We start from the raw sequence: 27,933 nt of genomic DNA, 5'->3' as shown, positions 1-27,933 counted from the left end.
TCAGTTCTCTTTTAAGGGTGTGGCTCCTGCTATGTTAACCACACTCGGGAGATGACCTATACCAGAGTGTTCTAGCAGCTGTGGTTAGGTGTTTGTTTGTTTGTGTTAAAGGAGAGCATATCATTGGATAAGTAGAGAGATGTGAGTTGATTTAGGAAAGTCATATATAGGATAAAATTCTCAAAGAATTAATAAAAATGCCGCTTTTAAAAAACCCACAGGAAATGACTTGAGAGATGGCTCCGTGGTTAAGAGCACTGACTGCTCTTCCAGAGGTCCTGAGTTCAATTCCCAGCAACCACATGGTGGTTCATAACCGTCTGTAACAGGATCTGATGTCCTCTTTTGGTGTGTCTGAGGACAGACAGCTACAGTGTACTCATATACATTAAAAATAATGATAAATAATAATTTCATAACAGTAATAATGAATACACATAAATAAATATAACAAAAACAATGAATAAAGAGCAATTAAAATAATAATTCACAATAAGTGAATAAATAATTCTTTTTTAAAAAAAAAGTCCACAGAAGAGTGCTAGAGAGAGAGAACTCAAAAGTTAACAGTGTATATCACTCTTGCAAAGGACCTGAATTTGATTCCCAGTACCCACATCAGACTATGCAGAACCACCTCTATACCAGCTTCAGGTCATCTGACACTCCTGGCCTCCTCAGGCACTTCATATGCATTTAGTATGCACAAGCCCACACTTCATACATGATTAAAATTATGACAACAAATCTTTTTAAAAGCTCACAGGAGGATCAACAGCTTTCTGCACCCTTCCCACTCACTCAGGCTCTGCTTACTGCACTGAGGTTTCAAGACAACTCCAGCTGCGAGGCAGCCTCACTCTGGGTCTTCCTCCAGGGACAGAGATTGTACTTGATGTGCCGCCTGGAAACGTATTTCAGAACGTTTGAAGTCTTTCCACATAAAGTTTCTGAGAGCAGACTGAACCTGGTTTTTCATGCACTGTGTTTTATTTTGTTTATTTAAGAGTTTGTGATTCAGGGGATAACCCCAGGATACCACTTATGGTAGGCAAACTCTGCCAGTGTCAGATCCATAGCCCACTTTTCTTTTACATGTAATAGGATCTGCCTAGGATCAATGGAACATGGCCGGATTCATGAACAGCTCTCTAGAATAGTAGTCTTTCCTTGCTTGGTCTTCTAAAGTATGAAATGATGGGACAGGGATTGGATACATGAGGTTTTATCCACGCATGCAACACAGAATAGGTATCGAAAAGGATAGATGTGAACAGCAAATAGCACAGAAAGATGTTTGTGTTTCAAAGAGTAAGGAAAAAAAAACAGAATGCGAAATTTTAAATACGTTTACACATGGACATCTTTTTTCTTGGTAGTTCTTCACAAGGTGACTAAGGTAGTCATGACCAGAGACCAGAGGTCTAAATATGTAAGACAAATTCTATTTCTGCCTTGGATGGTTTTGGCTGAAGGAAACCTTGCTGTCTTGGTTCAGGTCCAGACTTGGCCTGATTTGCCTGATGCTGTGCCCCCAGCCGCAGCATTCTTAGGCTTTCGGTCTACATTGCTTAGGTCCCATCTGGAGATCTTTGGTTTCGTACTACACAATTTCAACCTATTTGGTCTGTTATCATTTTCTTCCTTGACCACCGTTTCTAAAGCTTGTGACAAGGTGAAGACGTGACTCTTCTCCACTGTGCTAATGACTGGAGAATGTCCTTCCAGACTGAGTTGAACCGGAAAGACATCATATCTCTGGCACTTAGAAGGGGAAAACCAGGCAACAGCTGGGAAGACTTTGTTTGGTAACAGAAAAGACCCTTTGTAAAGCCGGACTGAGTCATTACAAGTTTTCTCACTAGCAGATTTGCATGCCGGCCTTTCACTGCTTTGGAAGAGATCCATTGTCTGATTAGTTCGTGTCTTCCCAGGACACACGTCACATCATCACTTAGAAGTGCTTTCATCAAGGAAACGGGAAGTTCTGTCTTCCAGCATATAGCTAGAGCTTCCTTTCTCTGCCTCCTTTGCAACTAAGATAGAGGTGTGTGACCCGCAAGACGGTAATATGGAAGAAAAAGCAGGAGTCACACAGGGGCAGAGACACAGAAATGTCAGCTGCTCTTAGGTTGGCTTTCTGACAGGGGATTATTGGTGCAGTTACAGGGTGAGTGCTAGTGGCACTTTCTGCTGCGATGTCCTCGTACTGTAGTTTGGATATGATTTCTTGCCATGTGGTTCTGAAGCATGGTTCTTTGTCCCTTACAGATAAGGTGTGTGCTAACACTATTTTAATACCATCAGTTCATTTTTACACCAGCAGAAATGGATTATGCTGTCTGCAAGAACAACAAAAACTTGAATAATAGGCTTAGTGTGAGGCTGAAGAATTCAGAGGATTTCTTATTCAGCCCTCTTCATCAGACTGTTGATCCAAATAGGATAATATTAGGCCAGAGAGATGCCTTAGCAGGTAAAAGCACTCAATGTAAATAAAAGTTTGATAACCTGACTTTGATCCCCAGAACACATAGTAGTAGACCAGAACCAACGCCTTAAAGTTGTCACCCAGAGGTGGCACATGGAGCCACTTAATTAAGTAAAAGAAAAAAAAAATCTATAGAATGATATACCTAATTTTTACAGGCTCTTGCTCCTACCTGCACAATGACAAAGTCTCTCAGAATCACCAGCCGTGTCCCTTTTACTGGCAGTTGCCTAAGACATCATTTGTAGGTGTTGGCTTGGCACCTAGGTCCGTGCCAAACATGACAAATACATGCTGCATTTCTGTGCTTTCACTCTCTGTCATCCCTGGAGACCCAGCCCGGTAGCCAAGGCCAACTTGCCTTACAGGTTTCCTTATAAAATGGCAACCCAAAGCCCTCTCTCTTTAGAGAGCAGACGTGGAGCTGAGCTGTAGGATCATGGAGGAAGCCGTCTATGTTTTCTGTTTCTTGATTCTTTCTCCAGCATGCTTCCCATCCTATTCCCCTCACGCATAGGTTCATGTCATACCAGGTCCTGTCTGGTTCATCCTTGGGAATAGCTAGCTAGCTAGCTCTTGTTCTGGTGCCTCCGATCAACGACTAGAAAATCAGCCTGGCACCAATAGGAAAGAGGTTGGTGGATGACTAATGAGATCTTTCCTTAGAACAGAGTAGAAAAAAGTATCTGAGTATCCACTCATTGTAAGAGCTGGCGAACAATCAGGGTACAGCCTGTAGCTAAAGGCAGTCCTGGGGATGAGAGATGCATGTGAATCCCCTCCATTGGCGAGAAGTTCTTTTTATGAGGGTGAGGCTCTCTGTGTTTAGTTTCTTGGCGAGTTAATTCATGACATGTGAAGAAAGACACTTGTGCTTGGCTGGTGTATAGTCTAAGAGATTATTGGAGACGCTGCAGGTAACTTCCAGTTGTGTAATCTCTGTCATGCAAATAGGATCCATGCAAATCCAATTTATGCAAATAAGGGCAATCCTGGTTGCTCAAGTTTAGGTCTGGTCAAAGGGCAGGGTCACGGGAGTCTGTGGAACCGTGGTGTCAGGTTACAGGATGTAGCTAGATTGGAGATTCCTGGACAGTGCCTGTGAAGATTCCCTAATGGGGGACAGGCTCCATTTCTTGATGTCCTAGTAACTGGCTTCCCTCCACAGTATGGACTGAAACAGTCAGTTGTCCTATGAAATTCGTGTCAACACAGTGCCTTTGCTCGAATACCCACTTCTGGGTGACTCCTTTCCTTCCACCCCAGGATATTTGCCTGTTAACAGAATATGGGCGGCTTTAGCTGGTAGATCCAGAGTGTGAGCAAGAAGCACCAGGATGTAGGAAAATGAAACAGAGAATTTCCCAGCAGTTACTGCTCACCAGTTTTCCCTGAGCACCAGTGCTGGCATTTATTTTAATGACTTTAATTAGGACATTTTAGTCACCCATACTCAGAAGCCTGGGATTTTAGAGATCAACAGAGGATTCAGAGGATTGTAGTCTTGCTTTGCAGAAATGGTGGGGTGGGTTTTCTCAGCAGGAAACACTCCTTCTTACCCCTGCTTTCCCCTGCTTGGCCATTTGGCATCTGTCCACCTGTAATTATTTTAACAATTCCAGTTTATGGCTCATCAAAGATCATAAAGCAACATTATGCCCACAGATTGAGTTCTGCAAACAACACTCAACATCTCTCCTCTAGAAAATAATTCGAAAATACCTCCGAACTCTCCAGGAACAAGATGTCTACTGCTCTTTGGATGTGTGTTTTGATTCCACTGGGAGGCACGGTTTGCTCCTATGTTCTAAATCCCTGCAGCTTCGTTTAAGTTCACCAGAAGCCAAAGAAAGGAATCACTGGTGAACGTGACAGAAACAGACAGAAATGGTTTGAGGAAGACATTTCATAAGCTGCCAAACTATCACAAAAGAATTTACAGGAAGAAACTTTCCAAGAAAAAAAATGTATGTATGTATGTATGTATGTATGTATGTATGTATGTATGTATGTATGTATGTATATATCACTTTAAGTTTGACTTCAGGCCAAAGATGTGTTCTGGGAATGTCTGAATTTTAGCTACTTTGTTTGCCGAATGCTAGAGCAGAATGGAGAGCCATTTTGAGAATGTGGTGGGAAGACAAGTTGCACAAAAAAGGAAGCAGGAAAGATAGTGGAGAAATTGACTTGGGACATAAGCAAGACATGGTTTGACTGGGAGAGAAGATGGCCCCTTCATCAGTGCCTGCTGACAGCACTGTAACTCAGTGCTTGCCTCTCTTACATGCTTACATGTAACTAGGTCTACAAATCATCCAGAGAGAGACACAGATTCCAATTTGAAATACCTAATTATGTATGAGCTAAGCAACATTTTTTTATGTGTATGAAACAGACCATCAGATTATTCTAACAGTAGTTATCCTTCAAATACAGTGGGAAGAGAGTGGGGGTGGGTGAGGAGAAAAGACTGAACTCATACAGTTCTTTATGAGGGATATGAATTGTTTCATGTTGCATGTACTAAATATGCATTATTTACATTGATTAAGTAGATCTGTGATGATATATTATTCTGGGCAAAGTGTATAAAATACATTTTGAGTCTAGGCATACTGATGGATTTCTCCAAGTTATAGTTATTTTTCTTTTTTCTTTTTTCTCCTTCTTTCTTTCTTTCTTTTTTTTTTTTTTTTTTTTTTTTTTTTTTTTTTTTTTTTTTTTTTTGTCAGTAGTGTGGACGGTCAGAGTGCAAAATGTAAAAGAAAGCTAACTGTTTCTGGAGTTCTCTGACTATCAAAAGTTGAGTAAATACTTTGCTCAAATACCAGCCTAGTCATCTTATTTCCTGTGAGCCTGAAATGAGAAGACAGGGCCAAGGCCTCCAGTTAGTAAGAGGATCTTCAAGTCTCATGATGGAAGGGGGAGGGCAGGGCCACCGGCTCTCTGAAGCCCTTCTGCACAGACTGTCCCCAATCACGACTCTGCTGTCAGGTTTCCAGGGACAGGGATCACAGCCCTGAGCTTCAGTAGAAACAGATACCTTTAAGAAGAGTCAAGTCTACTAGCTCAGGGTCTCTATGTGATGGTTAAGACCTCAGGGAATGGTGCCTACAGCTGGCTGTGATCTGAGATCAAGGTCATCTCTGTGAGTTCACAGAAGAGATTCAGTGTGGGTGTCTGTAACTTGAGTCAGGTGCCTATTTCATAAGAGTTGAGAATAGGAAATACGTCCTGTGGTTTCTCGTGGGTGGGGACTAGGCAGGTAGGTGAGAGGGGTGCTGTGATACACACCTCCTGGAGTAACACATGCGGGTGCTAATCCTTAGGTCAGGGTTTAATTGGGCCATCTGGGCAGAAGAAAGAAGTTCCGAAGCCCAGGCACTAACCTCAAGAATAAGAAAGACCACCAACCCAAATCATTATGGCCAAATAAATTAAAGCAGCTTTTACATTTGTGTACACAGGCTGCATTCCTAACGTGGGCTTAAGAAGTTGGATGTGAGGAAGACAAGGTTTTTATAGCTCAGGGGGAGTGGGTTTCCAAATGGGGAATTTGGTGTACAAGTAGGTGGGGTTACAGGAGCAGAACCTAAGCATGCCTCCTGAAACAAAGCTATAGCAAGGGGGTTATAAAAATAGGCAGTAATGACCAGGTAGTCTCCGATGGTCATATAATCTTTTGAAATAGAGGCAGGGTTTCAAGGTGGTTAAACACAACTTATACACATGGTTATACACAAATGCACATATACAAAATGGCTATACACATCTTTTTGAAACAAAGACATGATCACCATTCCTGGAACAGGCAGTGCAGAACCATTTGTAGTTAAAGTTACGAGTGGGTACACTAGGCTCCTGTCTGCAAGGACAACACAGCAGAAGTAATAGGGTCAGGGTTTGGTGTCAGTCTATGGGATGGATTCCTAATGAGCCTGTCACTGGTGGGCTGTTCCTTCAGTCTCTGCTCCTGCTTGGTTTTTTGTTTTTGTTCTTTTTTTTTGAAAGTCAGGAGCAATTTTGGGTTAAAAGTTTTATAGGTTGGTTGATTTCTTTATCCCTTCACTGGGGGTCCTGTCTGACTGCTGGAGGTCATCTCTTCAGGTTCCAAACCCCCACTGTTGGGCATTTTGACTAACGCCACCCACATGGAGTCCTGGGAGCCTCCTCCATCCAAGGTCTCTGAGATTTTCTAGAGGTCCTCCTTCCCCCACCCCCAGTCAGACCAAGTTCCTCTGTGGAGCTGTCAAAGTCTCAGTAGCTGGGGCTGTGGGTCAGTTGGTGCTTGAAGCCCTAGGTTTGACTTCCAGCGTGACAGTGAATGCCTGTAATCTAGTATTCGGGAGGTGCAATCCCACGAAACTTTCAGGCCAGTCTGGGCTGCTTAAAACTCTATCTTGAAAAGAAAAGACAAAAGTCTAGAAAAAGTTCTCCACAGTGGAAGGTGGAAGTCCTTGTTCCTTCAGATCTCTACCATGATAATTATGAAATTATGAGGGAGCTGAGATAAAGCAACCTTTGAACACTTCTTTGGAGAAGTGAGAGCCAGTGCCAGGGAAGGAGCTATGGTTGTATCCGCTTCTGCATCGTTGCACAATTGTCTTCAGACCCGCAAAAGTCGGGAGAAGCATTACAGTGAATGCAGTGAGCCAACTGCCTTGGCCCGGTGTCCGGGGAACACTGTAGCTGGGGTACAACATTGCCCCTGTGTGCCAACAGTTCAGGCAAGGGAACTTATGCCTGAACTAGCAGCTTATGCCTGGAATTCAACAGAAAAGCAAGATGACTAAGAATGTTAACATTAAAAAGTTCGCTTATTTTATTTTACTGCACGCGTATGAGCATTTTGCCTCCGTGAATGTAGGTGTTTTACATGCCTGCCTGGTGCCCGTGGAGTCCAGAGGAAGGCGTCAGATCCTGTGGAATAGTTGTGATCTGCTTTATAGATGCTGGAAACTGAACCTAGATCCTTGGAAAGAAAAGCCAAGTGTTCTCAGCTGCTGGTCCATCTCTCCAGTGCAAGATCTAAGCATTTTTAAATGGCATCTAATTTTGTCTGTTTGCTTCAGTTGTGTGCTTGCTTGTTTTAGCTGAGGAGATGAGGAGGCAAATAACCAACTGTCGCGTTCTCAACAGCATCTGTTTAGATGACACAGAGGGCCATCATGCAGGTAAATAGCTTTTGGGACCTGCTACCTCATACTTCCCTCTTGAGTAGACGAAAGCCAAGAACTACTATAAAAAGTAACTTGTGTCTAGCTCTTGGAGCAGGGAAATATTTGCATGATGACAAAGTCAAATTCAAAATTTTACCTAGCACTGTTTCCTGATATTGTTTATAAAGAAATTCGAGTGACTTTTAGCAACTTTAGCTTCTTCAAAAGATAGCAATAAGCAAACCCAGTTGTCATGAAGCAGAATCACTCGTCACTGCATATTTTACATACAGGGAAGCAAAGGCAGGTCAAGGGTTATTTATTTCCACAGCTTCCCAATCACAAAAATTGCTCTGGTTAAAAATTATCTATATTAATTCTGCCAATCATACTTTCCTCTTTGCTTCCAAACTGTCACCCTTAAGTGTGTGTGTGTGTGTGTGTGTGTGTGTGTGTGTGTGTATTTGTAAGCTGCTTTTTTTCCTAAAACATTCTTCCTTCTGCTCATTTAATCTTCCCATTTTCTACTAGTGAAACTGGGTGCACATAAGGTAGATTTCATTTTACAGCAGTCACATTGGCTAAGATAAGACAAAACACAAAAACAAATGGTAACAAATACTCTATGGATGTGAAGGAAGAATGAACCCTTATTCACTGTCGGTGGGAGTGAAAACTGGCTCATCCACTATGGGAATCAGTGTGGAAGGGCCTCAGAATATTTATTTTTAGTTAGTGCGTAAAGATATTCAATTAGAAGGGCAATTATTTTCTAAGGTAATATATTATTTTTTAAAAATCAGAATATTGGGGTTGGGGATTTAGCTCAGTGGTAGAGCGCTTGCCTAGCAAGCGTAAGGCCCTGGGTTCGGTCCCCAGCTCCGAAAAAAAAAAATCAGAATATTTTTACTAGCTTATATTAGTTACATGTGATAATGGGATGGGTTTCATCATGAGGTGTTCATAACAAATACAATGTATTTTGGTCACATTGTCCTCTATTGTCTTCTCTTGTCACTTTCCTACCACTTCTGATCCCTTTCCTCTGTCCAACCAGTCCCCCATCTGTTTTCATGTCTTTATTTTTGGTGACCCATTGAGTTTAATGGAGGTTGCTTTTTTTTATTTTTCCATTCAAATTTCGTTTTTATTATTATCTTTAAGCTTTCTTCATAGTCCAGTCACTCCCTGACCCCTGTTCTGCCCTACAGCAGTTCCCTGCTCCATTCCTCCTCCCCCATCTCCAAGAGGATGTCCCCACACCCTCACCCCCCCTTCCCACCAAACCTCCCCACTCCCTGGACCCTCAAGTCCCTCCAGGGTTAGGTGCATCTTCTCTCACTGAGGGCAGACCAGGCTGTCCTCCACTGCATATGTGTTGGGGGCCCTCGGACCTGCCAGTGTATGCTGCCTAGTTGGTGGCTCAGTGTCCAGGAGATCTTGGGGGTCCCTAACCCAAACCTGGTAATATATTGTTTTGAGGTATCTTGGTATAGTTATTTTCAAATCCTTTTCTCTAGATGAGAAACCTGTTTGGGACAAACATCTATAAAAGAGGAGAACGTTGGGAGTATATTTAAATGTGGGATAAGTATTATGTTAGTAAAGTGTTCACATTAATAGTCAGTGAAGTAGTCTTACTTTAGCTACAAAGAAAATTCAGTTTGTTTTCAACTTATTAGTGGTACATGTCAAAGTATTATACTCAAGATATTATAATGTCTTTAATTTACTTTAAAAACTTCGATATGAAAAGTGATGAGTTTGGGGAAACTCTGAAACAGATCTCAGGTCTCCCTTCATATTTGTAGACATCGTGCACAGAGGTCATTTAGTCAGGTACAACAACACTTGCTTAAGGCTTTGGCCCATTTGAGTATTGGTTATATAGGTTTACTGAAACTCAGGGATTTAAAGCTAGCTTGAGCAACAGAAGAAGACACTATATCAAAAAAATGCACAAAAGCATAGAATGGGAAATGTACCTAGTCAGACATCAGATCTTACATTAGTATAAGGTAAGATATAATGAATGGCATAAACCTTTAAATAAAATAGGAAGCCAACTGTCATCAGAAACTCAACAAAGTGCAGAAGCCTGGGAATACAATGCAGTAAGAGATGCTGCTACAGTCACCAGGAGCTTTATCAAAGATTAATTTTAGAAATCCTACAGGGCAGTGGTGGCACACACTTTGAATCCCATCACTTGGAGGCAGAGACAGGTGAATCTGGGTTGGAGGCCAGCCTAACTTAAGAGTGAGTTCCAGGATAACCAAGGCTACACAGAGAAAGCCTGTCTCAAAAAGTAAAAACATCCTATAAATGTGAGGATTACTTTTTAAAAGACATTCAGCCATATTTCTAAATTAGAAGGCATCAAGTCACATAAAAGTAATAGGAGGTTAATAAGTTAATTGAACTGGGATGTTGCTCAGTGACAGTGCTTGCTTACGTCTGTCTGTATGTTGCTGGTCCATATATGTATTTTAAAGTGCTTACATAGACTGCATACATAAATTTCACACAACCTCCTTGAAGGGTTTTAGCCTGTTGAGTTCTTTAATACCTGACACTTGCTTTTCTGCAATCTATCAGATCTAGACTTGGTACCACAGCCAGTGCCCTAGCCTAGTCTGGCCACCCATGCCTTGCAGCAGCCAACCTCTGGGCTTCCACAGGATCCCAGATCTTTTATCCTAGCCTAGTCTTAACCCTCTCCTAGGCCATATCCATCATCCAGACTTCTGCCAAGATCTTCCCTACTTGGGATCTACCCCTGGGATCCTTTGTGTCCCCTCCACCACCCAATTCAATACCCAGACTTCCAACATTCTTTTCCAGAGCATAGCCTGGTGAGTGCCCCTGACCTCTTCATCCATTCCTTTTTCTTAATCTACACCATTTAGTATGGGCCTCACATCCAATCTACTGTCCTAATCTGGCCTTCCCTGCCTTCACTGAAGAGGATCTCTAACCTTAGGCTGGTGTCTTCACTACCTATCCACCAGACCACAGGACTTTCTATCCTCATATTCAACCCTTTCACTTAGACCTAGCTATCCGCCTACTTCTGGCTTGGAACAAGAAGCTCACACTGTGTTCAAGCCTGACTCCCTCTGTCTAGATTTCATCCTGTCCAAGCCATATCTAACCTCTAGAACCAGATTGCTCCAACATCTTCGCTTCTTCCCTGACTTTCTGTGTCCATAAAAACCTCAGAACTCAGAAGAAAGTCCACATGCCCAGTACTCATACTAGGAATACCAGCAACAGAAAAAGATCAAGCCAGTTTCTTATCCCTAAAACCACCAGACTTGTGGAGATGCTTGCCAGTGAGAATTACCTAGATGTACTCTAGGACACAGAAGTTATAAGATTAATTATAAACTTGTTCAAAATTTTTGATGAATTTAAAAAGACAGACAAAAAAAACAGCTCATGAAATCAAGAAGAAATAGCTTAAGGAATATAAAGGTCTGGGTGATGCCCAAGAAAACACAAACATAAGGCTTTTGGGAATGACAAAGATAATCTAAGACTTGAGAATCAAACTCAACTGGGAGATAGAAATACTGAAGAGGACTCAAGCTGAAATGAAGACGGAATTGAAAAACCCAATAGCACATTAGAAAATTCAAAGGAAAGACTTACAAGAAGAATGAACCAAGCAGAAGAGAAAATCAGATCTTAAAAATAAATAGACTATCCAGGCTGAATATGTAAGTAACATGAAAAAAAATCAACAACAACCCCAAAACAAACAAACAAAAAAAACAAACAAAAAACACAGGAAAAGAACAGAAAAGAAATGAGGGACATGATGAAAAACAAGAAACCCTAACAAAAAAAAAAAAACCCCAAAACCAAACTTTTGAATTATAGGCATAAACAAGGGAGAAAAATATCATGTCAATGGCAAAGACCAAATCTTCAACGTCATAAGAGAAAAGTTTCCCAACTAAGAAAAGATGCATTCAGACAAATAGAAGCAGCATACAGAACACCAAATAGATAAGGCTAGAAAAGAAAATCCCCATGGTATGCCATAGCGAAAACACTGCATAAACATAACAAGCCCAGTATATTGAATATTGCAAGAGGGAAAACTCGTTACACATAAAGGAAAACCCAGCAGAATAACAGCAACTTTCTCAATGGAAACTATGGAAGCTAGAACAATGCATTCCAAGTCCTAAAAGACTATGATGGCTAACCTACAGTACTATACCCAGCAAAAGTATCTGCCATGACTGTGGTGGTTTTATAGGCACGGCTCTCATAGAATCATGTATCTGAATGTTCTGCCCATAGGGAGTGGCAGTATTAGTAGGTGTGGCCTTGTTGGAGCAACTGAGTCATTGTGGAGGGGGGCAGTGAGATCTTATATCCTTAAGCTACACCTAATAAGGCACACAGTCCCTACCTGCTGCCTGTGGATCAAGATGCAGAACTCTCAGCTTCTCTACCACCATGTCTATCTGCATGCTGCTATGTTTCCTGCCATGATGATAATGAACTAAACCTCTGAAACTGTAAGTCAGCACCAATTAAATGTTTGACTTTATGAGTTGCTGTGTTCGTGGTGTCTTTCCATGTCAACGAAATCCTAACTAAGGTAACAACATAAATATTATTTCAGATTGAAGAGAGGAATGAGCATAATAGGGAGACCGTAGAAAGAAATATGAAGCCATAATTACTAAATGTAAAAACAATCAATAATGCAATGACCATCACTAACACCACACACACACACACACACACACACACACACACACACACACATCAATCATAACTGTAAATATCAATGACCTCAATTCTCTAATCAAAATACAGACTACTGACAGTCTTTGGGTTTCTATTGCTGTGAAAAGACAGCATGATTTATAATGAAATGTTTTATAAACTAAAACATTTAATTAAGGCAGGCTTATAGTTTCAGAGGTTTAGTATATTATCATTATGGTGAGAAGTGTGGTGGTTTGCAGGCAGATATGGTGCTGAAGGAGCTGAGAGTTTTACAACTGGATCTGTAGGCTACGCTGGGTCTGTCTTGATCATATGCGACCTCAAAGCCCATCCTCTAGCGACACATTTCCTCCAACAAAGCCACACCTACTTCAGCAAGGCCACTGCTCCTAATAGTACCACTTCTTATGAGCTTATGGAAGACATTTTCTTTCAAACCACCACACTGACAATGAATCATGTAATAAAATTCTTCTATTTACTGCCAACAAAAAAAAAAAAAATTAAATGAGCTTGGGCACCTGCTTCCATTTATGCCTCAGACAACTTCCACACCAGTCAGCAGTGAATTCATGGCACTTAATGTTCATATTTAAGTTTTATATACCTTTATCACTTTTTTGTACTCACTTAGCATTAAATTTGGGATTCCATTAGATCTAGTTTCAGCTCCATGACCATCTCACCTAGTAGCTCCCTAAGGAGTCATATAACTTTGATTTCTATTTACAGATGACTCACTAATTTGAATATGTAATTACGAGTTTTCCATGAGTGCTAAATGTTAGCACTCCAATAGCCCTTCACCTAGATCTGGGTATAAGTGTTGATGGTGCTTTAGAAAACCCTTTCTGGATGGAGTTTTCTGAATTTAGCATGGTTGCCATGCCTAACTGTTGGGTTTTATAGGGGCACCGTGGTTATATTGTCCTTTGGAAGTGACAGAAGTAGAGGGTTCTCTCTGAACCTTTACTGTGATGGCAGTCAGTGGAAAAGGGACTTCAAAACTACTGGGTGCCTACTGTTTTCACCTTATAGTCCAGACAGTTGAGTACCCATTGATACTGTAATAGCAAAGGCAACAACAGTGTTCAGATGGAGTCACGAGCACTTTTGGTGACCCTCGCCCCAACACCACCCCATTTGGTAGGCTATGTCCTGATTCATTCTTACCTTTTTATTCATACAGGCCTATTTGCAATAATAAGCTAAGGGCATCTGGGAAGAGAGAGACTGTAAATTTAGAACCCTCCCCCCCCCCCTGTATTTTTTGGAATAAGAATTGCCCCCACAGACTCAGGACCACAGGGAGTGGTGCTGTTAGAAGGTGTGGCCTTCCTGAAGTAGGCGTGGCTTGTTGGAAGGAGTGTGTCACTGTGGAAGTGGGTTTTGAGTTCTTCTTTTTTTTTTTTTTTTTGGTTCTTTTTTTCGGAGCTGGGGACCGAACCCAGGGCCTTGCGCTTCCTAGGTAAGCGCTCTACCACTGAGCTAAATCCCCAGCCCCGGGTTTTGAGTTCTTATATGCTGTGCCTGGAGGAGCTTGAGCCAGTCTCTTCCTGCTGCCTATAGATCAAGATGTAGAATTCTTTTTTTTTTTTTTAGCACCATGTCTACCTGCATGCTGTCATGCTCCCATCATGAGGATAATGTACTAACCCTCCGAAACTGTAAGCCATCCCCATTTAAACGTTTTCCTTGATAAGAGTTGCTGCGATCAGGGTTTCTTTTCACAGCAATAAAACCCTGACTAAACCATACCCCACCTAATTGGCCCATAAGCAAATTTATGGGGCATTTTCTCAATTAACTGCTGATCTGGGAGGGCCCAGTTATCTCTGGGTGGGGCCACCCCTGGCAGTTGGTTTTGGGTTGTATTAAAAAAAAAACAAGCTGAGTAAGCCTCTAGACAACATTCCTCTTTGGTCTCTGCTTCTGTTTCTGCCTCCAATTTCCTGCCTTAACTTCCGTCTAAAATGGATTGTGACTGGGACACGTAAGCCAGACGAACCATTTCCTCCTTTGGTCATGGTGTTTATCACAGCAATAGAAACCCTACCTAGGACATTACCTTATCTTTTCATACCCGGTCAACCAGAGTCCCCTGGAGCCTGTATAAACAGCCTTTTCTCTGGCGATTTGTTATCTTCTTGTTACTGCCCTGGCCTGCCATCCATTCTCATTGATATCGTGCAGACAGCCTGTCATTATTGAGTTGTCACTCCAAGTAAATAAAATTCCCTTTGCCACACTCACCCTCAGTGATCCACGCACTTTGTTCTTGGCAGTGATGTAAGAATCTGGAAGGGAAGGGAGACTGCTATGTCGAAGTACTTGGCAGATATTCTGGATGGTTATTAGAATCCTAAATTTTTCGGGCTGTGCAAAAAAAAAAGTGAACATTGTTAGGGCAAAATCCTTAAGCTTTAAATAGCTCTCAAGTTCTTGGGTTTAATCCATGTGGCAGTAGCTTCTGTGTGACGTTAAGCCTCAGAACCTTAGGATCTGAAAAGGGCTGATGATGCCCTGGTTTTGCAAGGTGTTAAGCCTTACTTACACCCCAAGCCACGTTTTTACTTATCTCTTATCTCATTTAGTCTTTCATTCACAAGATTTATTGTACACTTGCTATCAGTTAGTCACAGCACATGGTTAATAAGGCATGGCAGGACAAATGGAGAAGACAAACGGATAAGTGTGTAAATTCTCACAGTGGTTACAAGGGCATAAACAAAACACCGGAGCCTAGTTAACCAATTGAGTAATTGTGCCTAGAAGAGCAAGTGACAGCTGGGGTGCGTCTTGAATGGCAGGTAGGGTCTTTCTGGGTGGTTGTGTGTTGTCTGACGTCATGAGGACAATAGCACAGGCCTTTGTGAACAGGATGAGATCTAGAAGTCTTAGTCTATATCTCTTGGAAATGAGCTTATTTTTTACTCATATTTTTGGTTGTGAGCCTAGCCTTTAACGGCTGAGCCATCTCCTCAGCCCAAGCGTATGTTTTCAAGTGTCAGCTAAGAGCTGGAAGAACCCCACCTAATCTCATTTTTCTACAGGAAAGAGAGTGAGATACACTGTATACACCCCAGATGTGTAGAGTGTGAAACGACGGTTCTCAAAGGTTGTTTTGAGACTTAGTTTGTGTTCTGGAATCCACTGTCTTCAGTCTGAACTTGAAATCGTGGTGATCTTCCTGCCTCAGCTTCCCCAGTACTGGAGTGACAGTCATGAGCTAACATTCTCAGCATCTAGAAAGTCTTTTTAAAAGGCAGGATTATGAGTAGATTATGAAAAATAGATACAAAATACAAATGATAACCTAACCCATTGGGAACACTCATAGACTGCTGTATTTTCCACATAAAATGTCCCCTAAAGAGCTAGGAGCTATAATGGTTTCCAGATTCTGTTAGGTGCTGGGACTTTAAGAGCATTTCCTTTTAAGACTTAGTATGGGTCTTTAGGTCATTGGTGTGTACATACCCTGGATGGGCATGGTGTGTGTGATTTTAGCTCATTCCTCTCCTCTTCCTTCTTGGCTGCATTAGTTGCTTGTCTTGTTGCTGTGACGAAATACCTAACAGAAGCAGAGAAGCAACTTAAGGGAGGAAAAGTTGGTTTTGATGTATTCTTCTGGGCAGGGAGGTACAGTCCATCTTGTCAGGGAATACACTGCATCAGGGGGTTAGAGGTGGCTACTGCAGTCAGTCAGGGAGAAGAAATCAGTTGAATCCTTGTGTTCGGCCCAGTGTCTCGTAGTTCACTCTGAGACTCTTGCCTAGGAAGGCCACATGTAGGGAAGAGTTTCCCACCTTAATCCACCTAATTTAGGTAACAGAAATGCCCAGATTGTTATCTCACTGGTGATTCCAAGTCCCACCAGGTTGACAGTCAAGATTAGTGATCACATTGTCCATACAAGCTGTTTTCCTCCACTATGCATCTCCATAATACATTATCCCACTTCAGATTCAAAACAAGGCCAATCTTAATTATGGACTAGAACTTTCAAAATAGTGAGTCCAAATAACCTCTGTCCTTTGTAAGCTAATTGTCTCGGTGTTTGTTATCTTCATGGAGAGCCTGATGATTAACTAACACAACAAACAATAACTTCCTAATTTATAATATTGGTACATATTTATAGTAATTTCCTTGGTTGTTCCCAAATTATGTTTTATAGATTTAAAAAAAAAAACATGGCCATTCTATATTTTTAATGGGTGACGTCAGCTTTCTGCGTCATTTGACAGCCCAGTGTGATTTCTATTTCATGTCATACCAGGTAGATCAAGATCCTGAAAGATCACTTAGGATTGTGTAAGTATAAATAAATGCACAAACAACATGGGACCAATCTTCTGAGAAAAGCTATCAAAAGAAAGGATTGGAATTCACAAAATAGTCATAATCTTATATATCTCATTCTTATTTTTTTATTGCACTTTTAAAAGAGATTTTTTTTCATCTTTATTAACTTGAGTATTTCTTATTTACATTTCGAGTGTTATTCCCTTTCCCGGTTTCCGGGCCAACATCCCCCTAGCCCCTCCCCCTCCCCTCCTTTATGGGTGTTCCACTCCCCATTCTACCCCATTACCGCCCTTCCCCCAACAATCTAGTTCACTGGGGGTTCAGTCTTAGCAGGACCCAGGGCTTCCCCTTCCACTGGTGCTCTTACTAGGATATTCATTGCTACCTATGAGGTCAGAGTCCAGGGTCAGTCCATGTGTAGTCTTTAGTTAATGACTTAGTCCCTGGAAGCTCTGGTTGCTTGGCATTGTTGTTCATATGGGGTCTCGAGCCCCTTCAAGCTCTTCCAGTCCTTTCTAAGATTCCTTCAACGGGGGTCCCGTTCTCAGTTCAGTGGTTTAATGATGGCATTCTTATTCATATATATATAATATATATATATACATATATATATATATATCTTATTCTTTCTGATTAAGTGTATTGAAAAAGTTGGTTTATTTTCTCTTTTCTTTTTAAAAGAATGTTAATTTTTTAAATTTTAAAATTTGAGATAATTATCACATCTCTTTCTTCACTTTCCTTCTTCTCTTGCAGCTGTTTTCCCTGATTTACATTTTTATTGAAGATGGATTCTTCTTCCAAATGATTCATCTCATCACAGTTTCCCCTCCCTCCACTACTCCCAGCTCCCCCTCTAGCATTCCCTCCCTTCCAGATTCACCCCCCTCCATTTCCTATAAGAAAATAGCAGGCCCCCAAGAGACAACAACCAGACAGGACAGAACAAAATGCAGCAAGACAAGGCAACAGCCCTCACACAGAAGATGGACAAGGCCACCCTACATGAGAAAAAGAGTCCCAGGAACAGGTAAAAAAAAGTCAGAGACACACCCGACCCCACAGTTAGGAATCCCACGAAAAATGCCAATCTAACAGCCAGAACATATATACAGAGACCTTGGTGAAGAGCCATGCAGGCTCTACGCTTGCTACTTCGGTCTCTGTGAGCCCATATGCACTCTGATTAGTTGATTCAGTGGGCCATGTTCTCCTGTGTCCTCCATCCCCTCTGAGTCCATAAACTTTCTTTCTTCTCCTCTACAGGATTGCCTGAGCTCCAAGAGGACGGATCTGATGGAGACCTCTGATTTAGATTCTCTGTCTGCATAATTGGCTGTAGATTTCCACATCTATTCATCATCTGCTGATGATGACTGGATATAATATGAATTATAGTAATAATTTCATTGATTTGTTTTAAGACCAGTTATGTTTGGTTCAATTCTAGATTTCTGGGCTATCCAGTCTCCAGTTCCTGGCCATCCAAGCAGTGTTAAGCAGGGATACCTCTTGTGGAGTGGGCCTCAAGTTAAATCAGACATTGGCCACTCCCACAAGTTCTGCATCTTGTAGGCAGAGCAGATTGTTGGTCAAAGGTTTTGTGGCTGGGTTTGTGTCCATGTTTCTCTGTTGGTATCCTGCAAAGAAGCTTCCCTTACCAAAGAGACTAGAATGCAGAGGTGAGGACTCCAAGTAGGCATCTGCTCAACTTACCCACTTTCAGTGAGCTGTGGAGATGTTCTCCTTGTCAACAGGGCTCCATTTTCAGTTTGAGGAAAGCAACCCTCTGCCGTAGCATCAGCCTGGTTGTTTGTAGAGCTATACTGGACCTGTTGACCAGCAACTCAACTGAATTCAACTCAGTCCCACCACTGGAAGCCTTGCCTGGCTACAAGAGATGGGTAGATAAGACTCTGTATCTCTTATTAATAGGAGTCCTCACAAAGATCACCTTCATAGAATCCAGAAAGATTCCACTGCACTAGGTTTCCAAGTGGCCTTCCCCCAACCCCCTCCCCCAATTCTAACCATTTCTCCCTGCATTCTGTCCTTTCATTTCATCCTCCCCCTCACCTGATCACTCCTGTTTCTGTCCCCATATATAACGTAATTATAAAACAATATAACCACATACATATAATATACATTTATACAACACACATTATAATGTATAGTATATGTAAATACATGCACATATAAATATTATATATAATGCTAATTATAGCATTTCTCCATTCCATTTTCCCCTCTCTGGAAGCTTTCAATACACTTTCTTTTTAATGTATGCTTAGTGTTTTAACTATGAAACACTGTGGAGATTTTCTTTTCTGATCTGGTCTAGTCCATGTTGTGTGTGTCTCTTGTATGGATGGGTGTGTTTTTCCTTAGTTTGGGGAAGTTTTTTCTTATGATCTGGTTGGAGATTTGGTCTATGTCATTGGCTTCATTTTAGCTTGAGTCCTCGTCAGTGTTTCTGATTGATTCTCAAGTCTTGAATCATGTTTGCTATTTCCACCAGCCTTATGTTTGTGTTTTCTTGGGCGTCACCCAGGCAGGCCTTCAGTCTCCCGAAGCTCTTTCTCCTTGATTTCAGGAGTTGTTTGTTTGCATCTTCTTTAAGTTCCTTGAATTCTTTGAAGAGGTTTATGATTGTTCTTTTAACTTCTGTGTTCTGGAGTTCATCTAGGTAATTCTCGTTGGCAAGCATTTCTACAGGACTGGGAAGAAGTTACTGGTTTGGCCTTTCATATTGTGTTCTTGAGATCTGTGAATGTGGACTTTGTTGGTTTTGAGTTTTTAGAAGAGAAGATGTGGGGTGTGCTGAGTTAGGTGGTTAGAGGGGATTTGTGTTCAAAGCCTGGAGTGTGGGTGTCAAAGTAGAAAGGTTGGATGTAGTGTGGGTGAGTTCTGCAGTAGGGGTATTAGTCAGGGAGGCTACTGGACAGGTTAGCCCTCCTTTGCAATGAGGGTAGGAAAGGACAGACTAGGCTGTGGGACCCAGGCTAATCTGGTAAGTTGTAGAAAGATGTGGATAGGGAGCTCTGGGGTGTTCACCAGGCTAGACCCCAGAGGAGGATGTAGGAAATCTGTGTATTAAATTGGGTGGTAGAAGTGGCCTAGCAGAGACCTGTGGATGGTTGTAGGTATGGTGAGTCCTGGTTGAAACCTTGAGTTTAGGTGAGAGCAGACATGGTGGTCAGACAAGGTTGGGCCACAGGCTGTAAGACCTGGGGTAGATTTGGCAAACTGTGGAGAAATGAGTGTTCTTTGGTCAAGGTACTCACTGTGCTAGACCCTGGGGCAGGATGTAGGAAGTCTGTGTACCATGTGGAACATTGGAGGTGGCACAAAACAGGTCCATTTTTTTCCTAACAAAGAACCCTAGGAAGAAACTGATCATAAAACAAAAATTCTAATACATTATATTCAGCTCGTCTTGGCATTTCATGAGTGTACTTGGACATTTTAATCAGGTGCTAAATGAAGCAAGAACACTGTGCTGCTTTAAAAAAATATTTCCTCTCTTTACCATCCTTGGTCAGCTCCTGCCACAGACTCAGGGCCTCCTCTCATTAAAGTGACAGATCAGATACAGATAAATATAGTAGATATAGATATAGATATAGATATAGATATAGATATAGATATAGATATAGATATAGATATAGATATAGATATAATTAAACAGCCATAGAAGAAGTAACAGCTTTGTAACCTGCCAGCAAGAAGGCTATCAGTTGGCTCCCGTGGGGGAGGGCCCAGGAGTGGCAGGACCCCTGTGCCTGAGACACCACCAGAACCAGAAGGAAACAGACCGGATAAACAGTTCTCTGCACCCAAATCCCGTGGGAGGGAGAGCTGAACCTTCAGAGAGGCAGACAAGCCTGGGAAACCAGAAGAGACTGCTCTCTGCACACACATCTCGGATGCCAGAGGAAAAAGCCAAAGACCATCTGGAACCCTGGTGCACTGAAGCTCCCGGAAACGGCGGCACAGGTCTTCCTGGTTGCTGCCGCTGCAGAGAGCCCGTGGGTAGCACCCAACGAGCAAACTTGAGCCTCGGGACCACAGGTAAGACCAACTTTTCTACTGCAAGAAAGCTGCCTGGTGAACTCAAGACACAGGCCCACAGGAACAGCTGAAGACCTGTAGAGAGGAAAAACCACACGCTGGAAAGCAGAACACTCTGTTCCCATAACTGACTGAAAGAGAGGAAAACAGGTCTACAGCACTCCTGACACACAGGCTTATAGGACAGTCTAGCCACTGTCAGAAATAGCAGAACAAAGTAACACTAGAGATAATCTGATGGCGAGAGGCAAGCGCAGGAACCCAAGCAACAGAAACCAAGACTACATGGCACCATCAGAGCCCAATTCTCCCATCAAAACAAACATGGAATATCCAAACACACCAGAAAAGCAAGATCTAGTTCCAAAATCATTTTTGATCATGATGCTGGAGGACTTCAATTAAGACGTGAAGAACTCCCTTAGAGAACAAGTAGAAGCCTACAGAGAGGAATCGCAAAAATGCCTGAAAGAATCGAAAAAATCCCTGAAAGAATTCCAGGAAAACATAAATAAACAAGTAGAAGCCCATAGAGAGGAGACACAAAAATCCCTGAAAGAATTCCAGGAAAACATAAATAAACAAGTAAAAGCCCATAGAGAGGAGACACAAAAATCCCTGAAAGAATTCCAGGAAAACACAATCAAACAGTTGAAGGAATTAAAAATGGAAATAGAAGCAATCAAGAAAGAACACATGGAAACAACCCTGGATATAGAAAACCAAAAGAAGAGACAAGGAGCTGTAGATACAAGCTTCACCAACAGAATACAAGAGATGGAAGAGAGAATCTCAGGAGCAGAAGATTCCATAGAAATCATTGACTCAACTGTCAAAGATAAAGTAAAGCAGAAAAAGCTACTGGTCCAAAACATACAGGAAATCCAGGACTCAATGAGAAGATCAAACCTAAGGATAATAGGTATAGAAGAGAGTGAAGACTCCCAGCTCAAAGGACCAGTAAATATCTTCAACAAAATCATAGAAGAAAACTTCCCTAACCTAAAAAAAGAGATACCCATAGACATACAAGAAGCCTACAGAACTCCAAATAGATTGGACCAGAAAAGAAACACCTCCCGTCACATAATTGTCAAAACACCAAACGCACAAAATAAAGAAAGAATATTAAAAGCAGTAAGGGAAAAAGGTCAAGTAACATATAAAGGGAGACCTATCAGAATCACACCAGACTTCTCGCCAGAAACTATGAAGGCCAGAAGATCCTGGACTGATGTCATACAGACCCTAAGAGAACACAAATGCCAGCCCAGGTTACTGTATCCAGCAAAACTCTCAATTAACATTGATGGAGAAACCAAGATATTCCATGACAAAACCAAATTTACACAATATCTTTCCACAAATCAAGCACTACAAAGGATAATAAATGGTAAAGCCCAACATAAGGAGGCAAGCTATACCCTAGAAGAAGCAAGAAACTAATCGTCTTGGCAACAAAACAAAGAGAATGAAAGCACACAAACATAACCTCACATCCAAATATGAATATAACGGGAAGCAATAATCACTATTCCTTAATATCTCTCAACATCAATGGCCTCAACTCCCCAATAAAAAGACATAGATTAACAAACTGGATACACAATGAGGACCCTGCATTCTGCTGCCTACAGGAAACACACCTCAGAGACAAAGACAGACATTACCTCAGAGTGAAAGGCTGGAAAACAACTTTCCAAGGAAATGGTCAGAAGAAGCAAGCTGGAGTAGCCATTCTAATATCAAATAAAATCAATTTCCAACTAAAAGTCATCAAAAAAGATAAGGAAGGACACTTCATATTCATCAAAGGAAAAATCCACCAAGATGAACTCTCAATCCTAAATATCTATGCCCCAAATACAAGGGCACCTACATACGTAAAAGAAACCTTACTAAAGCTCAAAACACACATTGCACCTCACACAATAATAGTGGGAGATTTCAACACACCACTCTCATCAATGGACAGATCATGGAAACAGAAATTAAACAGTGATGTCGACAGACTAAGAGAAGTCATGAGCCAAATGGACTTAACGGATATTTATAGAACATTCTATCCTAAAGCAAAAGGATATACCTTCTTCTCAGCTCCTCATGGTACTTTCTCCAAAATTGACCATATAATTGGTCAAAAAACGGGCCTGAACAGGTACAGAGAGATAGAAATAATCCCATGCGTGCTATCGGACCACCATGGCCTAAAACTGGTCTTCAATAACAATAAGGGAAGAATGCCCACATATACGTGGAAATTGAACAATGCTCTACTCAATGATAACCTGGTCAAGGAAGAAATAAAGAAAGAAATTAAAAACTTTTTAGAATTTAATGAAAATGAAGATACAACATACCCAAACTTATGGGACACAATGAAAGCTGTGCTAAGAGGAAAACTCATAGCGCTGAGTGCCTGCAGAAAGAAACAGGAAAGAGCATATGTCAGCAGCTTGACAGCACACCTAAAAGCTCTAGAACAAAAAGAAGCAAATACACCCAGGAGGAGTAGAAGGCAGGAAATAATCAAACTCAGAGCTGAAATCAACCAAGTAGAAACAAAAAGGACCTTAGAAAGAATCAACAGAACCAAAAGTTGGTTCTTTGAGAAAATCAACAAGATAGATAAACCCTTAGCCAGACTAACGAGAGGACACAGAGAGTGCGTCCAAATTAACAAAATCAGAAATGAAAAGGGAGACATAACAACAGATTCAGAGGAAATTCAAAAAATCATCAGATCTTACTATAAAAACCTATATTCAACAAAATTTGAAAATCTTCAGGAAATGGACAATTTCCTAGACAGATACCAGGTATCGAAGTTAAATCAGGAACAGATAAACCAGTTAAACAACCCCATAACTCCTAAGGAAATAGAAGCAGTCATTAAAGGTCTCCCAACCAAAAAGAGCCCAGGTCCAGACGGGTTTAGTGCAGAATTCTATCAAACCTTCATAGAAGACCTCATACCAATATTATCCAAACTATTCCACAAAATTGAAACAGATGGAGCACTACCGAATTCCTTCTACGAAGCCACAATTACTCTTATACCTAAACCACACAAAGACACAACAAAGAAAGAGAACTTCAGACCAATTTCCCTTATGAATATCGATGCAAAAATACTCAATAAAATTCTGGCAAACCGAATTCAAGAGCACATCAAAACAATCATCCACCATGATCAAGTAGGCTTCATCCCAGGCATGCAGGGATGGTTTAATATACGGAAAACCATCAACGTGATCCATTATATAAACAAACTGAAAGAACAGAACCCTATGATCATTTCATTAGATGCTGAGAAAGCATTTGACAAAATTCAACACCCCTTCATGATAAAAGTCCTGGAAAGAATAGGAATTCAAGGCCCGTACCTAAATATAGTAAAAGCCATATACAGCAAACCAGTTGCTAACATTAAACTAAATGGAGAGAAACTTGAAGCAATCCCACTAAAATCAGGGACTAGACAAGGCTGCCCACTCTCTCCCTACTTATTCAATATAGTTCTTGAAGTTCTAGCCAGAACAATCAGACAACAAAAGGAGATCAAGGGGATACAGATCGGAAAAGAAGAGGTCAAAATATCACTATTTGCAGATGACATGATAGTATATTTAAGTGATCCCAAAAGTTCCACCAGAGAACTACTAAAGCTGATAAACAACTTCAGCAAAGTGGCTGGGTATAAAATTAACTCAAATAAATCAGTTGCCTTCCTCTATACAAAAGAGAAACACGCCGAGAAAGAAATTAGGGAAACGACACCCTTCATAATAGACCCAAATAATATAAAGTACCTCGGTGTGACTTTAACCAAGCAAGTGAAAGATCTGTACAATAAGAACTTCAAGACACTGAGGAAAGAAATTGAAGAAGACCTCAGAAGATGGAAAGATCTCCCATGCTCATGGATTGGCAGGATTAATTTAGTAAAAATGGCCATTTTACCAAAAGCAATCTACAGATTCAATGCAATCCCCATCAAAATACCAATCCAATTCTTCAAAGAGTTAGACAGAACAATTTGCAAATTCATCTGGAATAACAAAAAACCCAGGATAGCTAAAGCTATCCTCAACAATAAAAGGACTTCAGGGGGAATCACTATCCCTGAACTCAAGCAGTATTACAGAGCAATAGTGATAAAAACTGCATGGTATTGGTACAGAGACAGACAGATAGACCAATGGAATAGAATTGAAGACCCAGAAATGAACCCACACACCTATGGTCACTTGATTTTTGACAAAGGAGCCAAAACCATCCAATGGAAAAAAGATAGCATTTTCAGCAAATGGTGCTGGTTCAACTGGAGGGCAACATGTAGAAGAATGCAGATCGATCCATGCTTATCACCCTGTACAAAGCTTAAGTCCAAGTGGATCAAGGACCTCCACATCAAACCAGACACACTCAAACTAATAGAAGAAAAACTAGGGAAGCATCTGGAACACATGGGCACTGGAAAAAATTTCCTAAACAAAACACCAATGGCTTACGCTCTAAGATCAAGAATCGACAAATGGGATCTCATAAAACTGCAAAGCTTCTGTAAGGCAAAGGACAGTGTGGTTAGGACAAAACGACAACCAACAGATTGGGAAAAGATCTTTACCAATCCTACAACAGATAGAGGCCTTATATCCAAAATATACAAAGAACTCAAGAAGTTAGACTGCAGGGAAACAAATAACCCTATTAAAAAATGGGGTTCAGAGCTAAACAAAGAATTAGCTGAGGAATGCCGAATGGCTGAGAAACACCTAAAGAAATGTTCAACATCTTTAGTCATAAGGGAAATGCAAATCAAAACAACCCTGAGATTTCACCTCACACCAGTGAGAATGGCTAAGATCAAAAACTCAGGTGACAGCAGATGCTGGCGAGGATGTGGAGAAAGAGGAACACTCCTCCATTGTTGGTGGGATTGCAGACTGGTAAAACCATTCTGGAAATCAGTCTGGAGGTTCCTCAGAAAATTGGACATTGAACTGCCTGAGGATCCAGCTATACCTCTCTTGGGCATATACCCAAAAGATGCCTCAACATATAAAAGAGACACGTGCTCCACTATGTTCATCGCAGCCTTATTTATAAGAGGCAGAAAATGGAAAGAACCCAGATGCCCTTCAACAGCGGAATGGATACAGAAAATGTGGTACATCTACACAATGGAATATTACTCAGCTATCAAAAACAACGACTTTATGAAATTCGTAGGCAAATGGTTAGAACTGGAAAATATCATCCTGAGTGAGCTAACCCAATCACAGAAAGACATACATGGTATGCACTCATTGATAAGTGGCTATTAGCCCAAATGCTTGAATTACCCTAGATCCCTAGAACAAACGAAACTCAAGATGGATGATCAAAATGTGAATGCTTCACTCCTTCTTTAAATGAGGAAAAAGAATACCCTTGGCTGGGAAGGGAGAGGCAAAGATTAAAACAGAGACTGAAGGAACACCCATTCAGAGCCTGCCCCACAGGTGGCCCATACATATACAGCCACCCAATTGGACAAGATGGATGAAGCAAAGAAGTGCAGACCGACAGGAGCCGGATGTAGATCGCTCCTGAGAGACACAGCCAGAATACAGCAAATACAGAGGCGAATGCCAGCAGCAAACCACTGAACTGAGAATAGGACCCCCGTTGAAGGAATCAGAGAAAGAACTGGAAGAGCTTGAAGGGGCTCGAGACCCCAAAAGTACAACAATGCCAAGCAACCAGAGCTTCCAGGGACTAAGCCACTACCTAAATACTATACATGGACTGACCCTGGACTCTGACCCCATAGGTAGCAATGAATATCCTAGTAAGAGCACCAGTGGAAGGGGAAGCCCTGGGTCCTGCTAAGACTGAACCCCCAGTGAACTAGACTATGGGGGGAGGGCGGCAATGGGGGGAGGGTTGAGAGGGGGACACCCATAAGGAAGGGGAGGGGGAGGGGGATGTTTGCCCGGAAACCGGGAAAGGGAATAACACTTCAAATGTATATAAGAAATACTCAAGTTAATAAAAAAAAATAATAAAAAAAGAAGGCTATCAGTTTATGAGGCCCTTTGACTTTGCTCCTTCAGAAGCATAAGCTAAATAAGCCCATTTTCCTTATAAAGTAGCTTTCCTCTAATACTTCACTACATGAAATATTAGTATAATTCAGTCCCCTTTCTCTATTTCTAGAGCTGGCTGCATAGCACTGTCAAACCACCCTCTGTCCTTGTCTCTTGACTCACAAAGGCCTTTGTGATGATATTGGGGCCATCTGGATAACCCTGGCCCACCTATGCCTAATTTCGAGGTCGTTGATGACTCTTGCCATTCTCCTATATACAGTTTTCAGAAATGTGGACAACTTTGGAATCCTATAATTCTACCTCCCCCGGGATCAATGTACGTGCACATACACATTTCTTTTATCTATACAAACATATTGATATTTACCTGCCTACCGCCGGTTCCAATTCATCCCTTATCTGTTTCAATACTTTCAATTTCTGTCTACAGTAGGTGGACACTTGCCTTTTATTCTCCTTAATAGGTGGCTTATACAGTTATTCTCCTCTGTATAGGCAGCAGGCCTCTGACACATTGGAGGGCATCCTCCCACTCTGCCAGGACCATGATGCTTCACTCCTGGACACCCTTTGTGGGGGTGCTTCCTCAGCCCACTTGGATCCTGACATTTTGAGCCAGGCTGCCCTGCAAGAACACTGTCCTACTCCGTTCCCGTGTTGACCCTAACACTGAGAAGCCCTCCTATGTAGACACCCCCTCATTCCACTAAGGCTCAACACCAGTCCTGTACCACTACAGCTCTCTCTAATAGGTCCACATGTTGCTTTACCACACTCCATCTAATGCTTTTAGAGTCCAAGTTGCTGGGATAGATAAGAGAGAAAAGAAAAGCTCAAAAGTCAGAGGACAACCAGACCTTGCAGGGGTTGTTTTTTTCTTCCACCCATGGGTTCTGAGGATTGAATTTAGGTCATTAGGTTTAGCAGCAGGCTATCCTTAAATTTGCTTTGTAGCTGAGGATAACCTTGAACTGTGGTCCTTTTCTCCATCTCCGAAGCACTGGGATTACAGGCTTACACTGCTATACTATACCTGGTTTTTTCC

The 27,933-nt window shown here is 41.6% G+C and overlaps 2 long non-coding RNA genes across 4 annotated transcripts in view; one reads left to right on the top strand and one right to left on the bottom strand.

Annotated features, from left to right (window-relative positions):
• Positions 1 to 18,698, bottom strand: part of LOC108350951 (uncharacterized) — a 33,512-nt gene extending 14,814 nt beyond the window's left edge. The window contains exons 1-4 of one of the 3 annotated variants that reach the window (XR_005504710.2): positions 18,433 to 18,688; positions 15,886 to 15,979; positions 14,659 to 14,781; positions 7,298 to 7,466 (exon numbers count right to left, since the gene is read on the bottom strand). This is a non-coding gene — a long non-coding RNA (uncharacterized LOC108350951). Of the gene's footprint in view, positions 1 to 7,297; positions 7,467 to 14,658; positions 14,782 to 15,885; positions 15,980 to 18,432 lie in introns of those variants that run through there. The other 2 variants (XR_010051779.1, XR_005504711.2) reach the window with 2 other exon arrangements.
• Positions 17,450 to 18,142, top strand: LOC108350952 (uncharacterized). The gene is made up of 2 exons (XR_005504712.2): positions 17,450 to 17,746; positions 17,983 to 18,142. It is a non-coding gene; the product is annotated as an uncharacterized LOC108350952 (long non-coding RNA).
• Positions 18,699 to 27,933: the final 9,235 nt, after the last annotated feature.

The sequence above is a fragment of the Rattus norvegicus genome, chromosome 5, assembly GCF_036323735.1.
Source record: "Rattus norvegicus strain BN/NHsdMcwi chromosome 5, GRCr8, whole genome shotgun sequence".
Lineage (NCBI taxonomy): Eukaryota > Metazoa > Chordata > Mammalia > Rodentia > Muridae > Rattus > Rattus norvegicus.
This window is presented reverse-complemented; position numbering and strand designations above follow the sequence as displayed.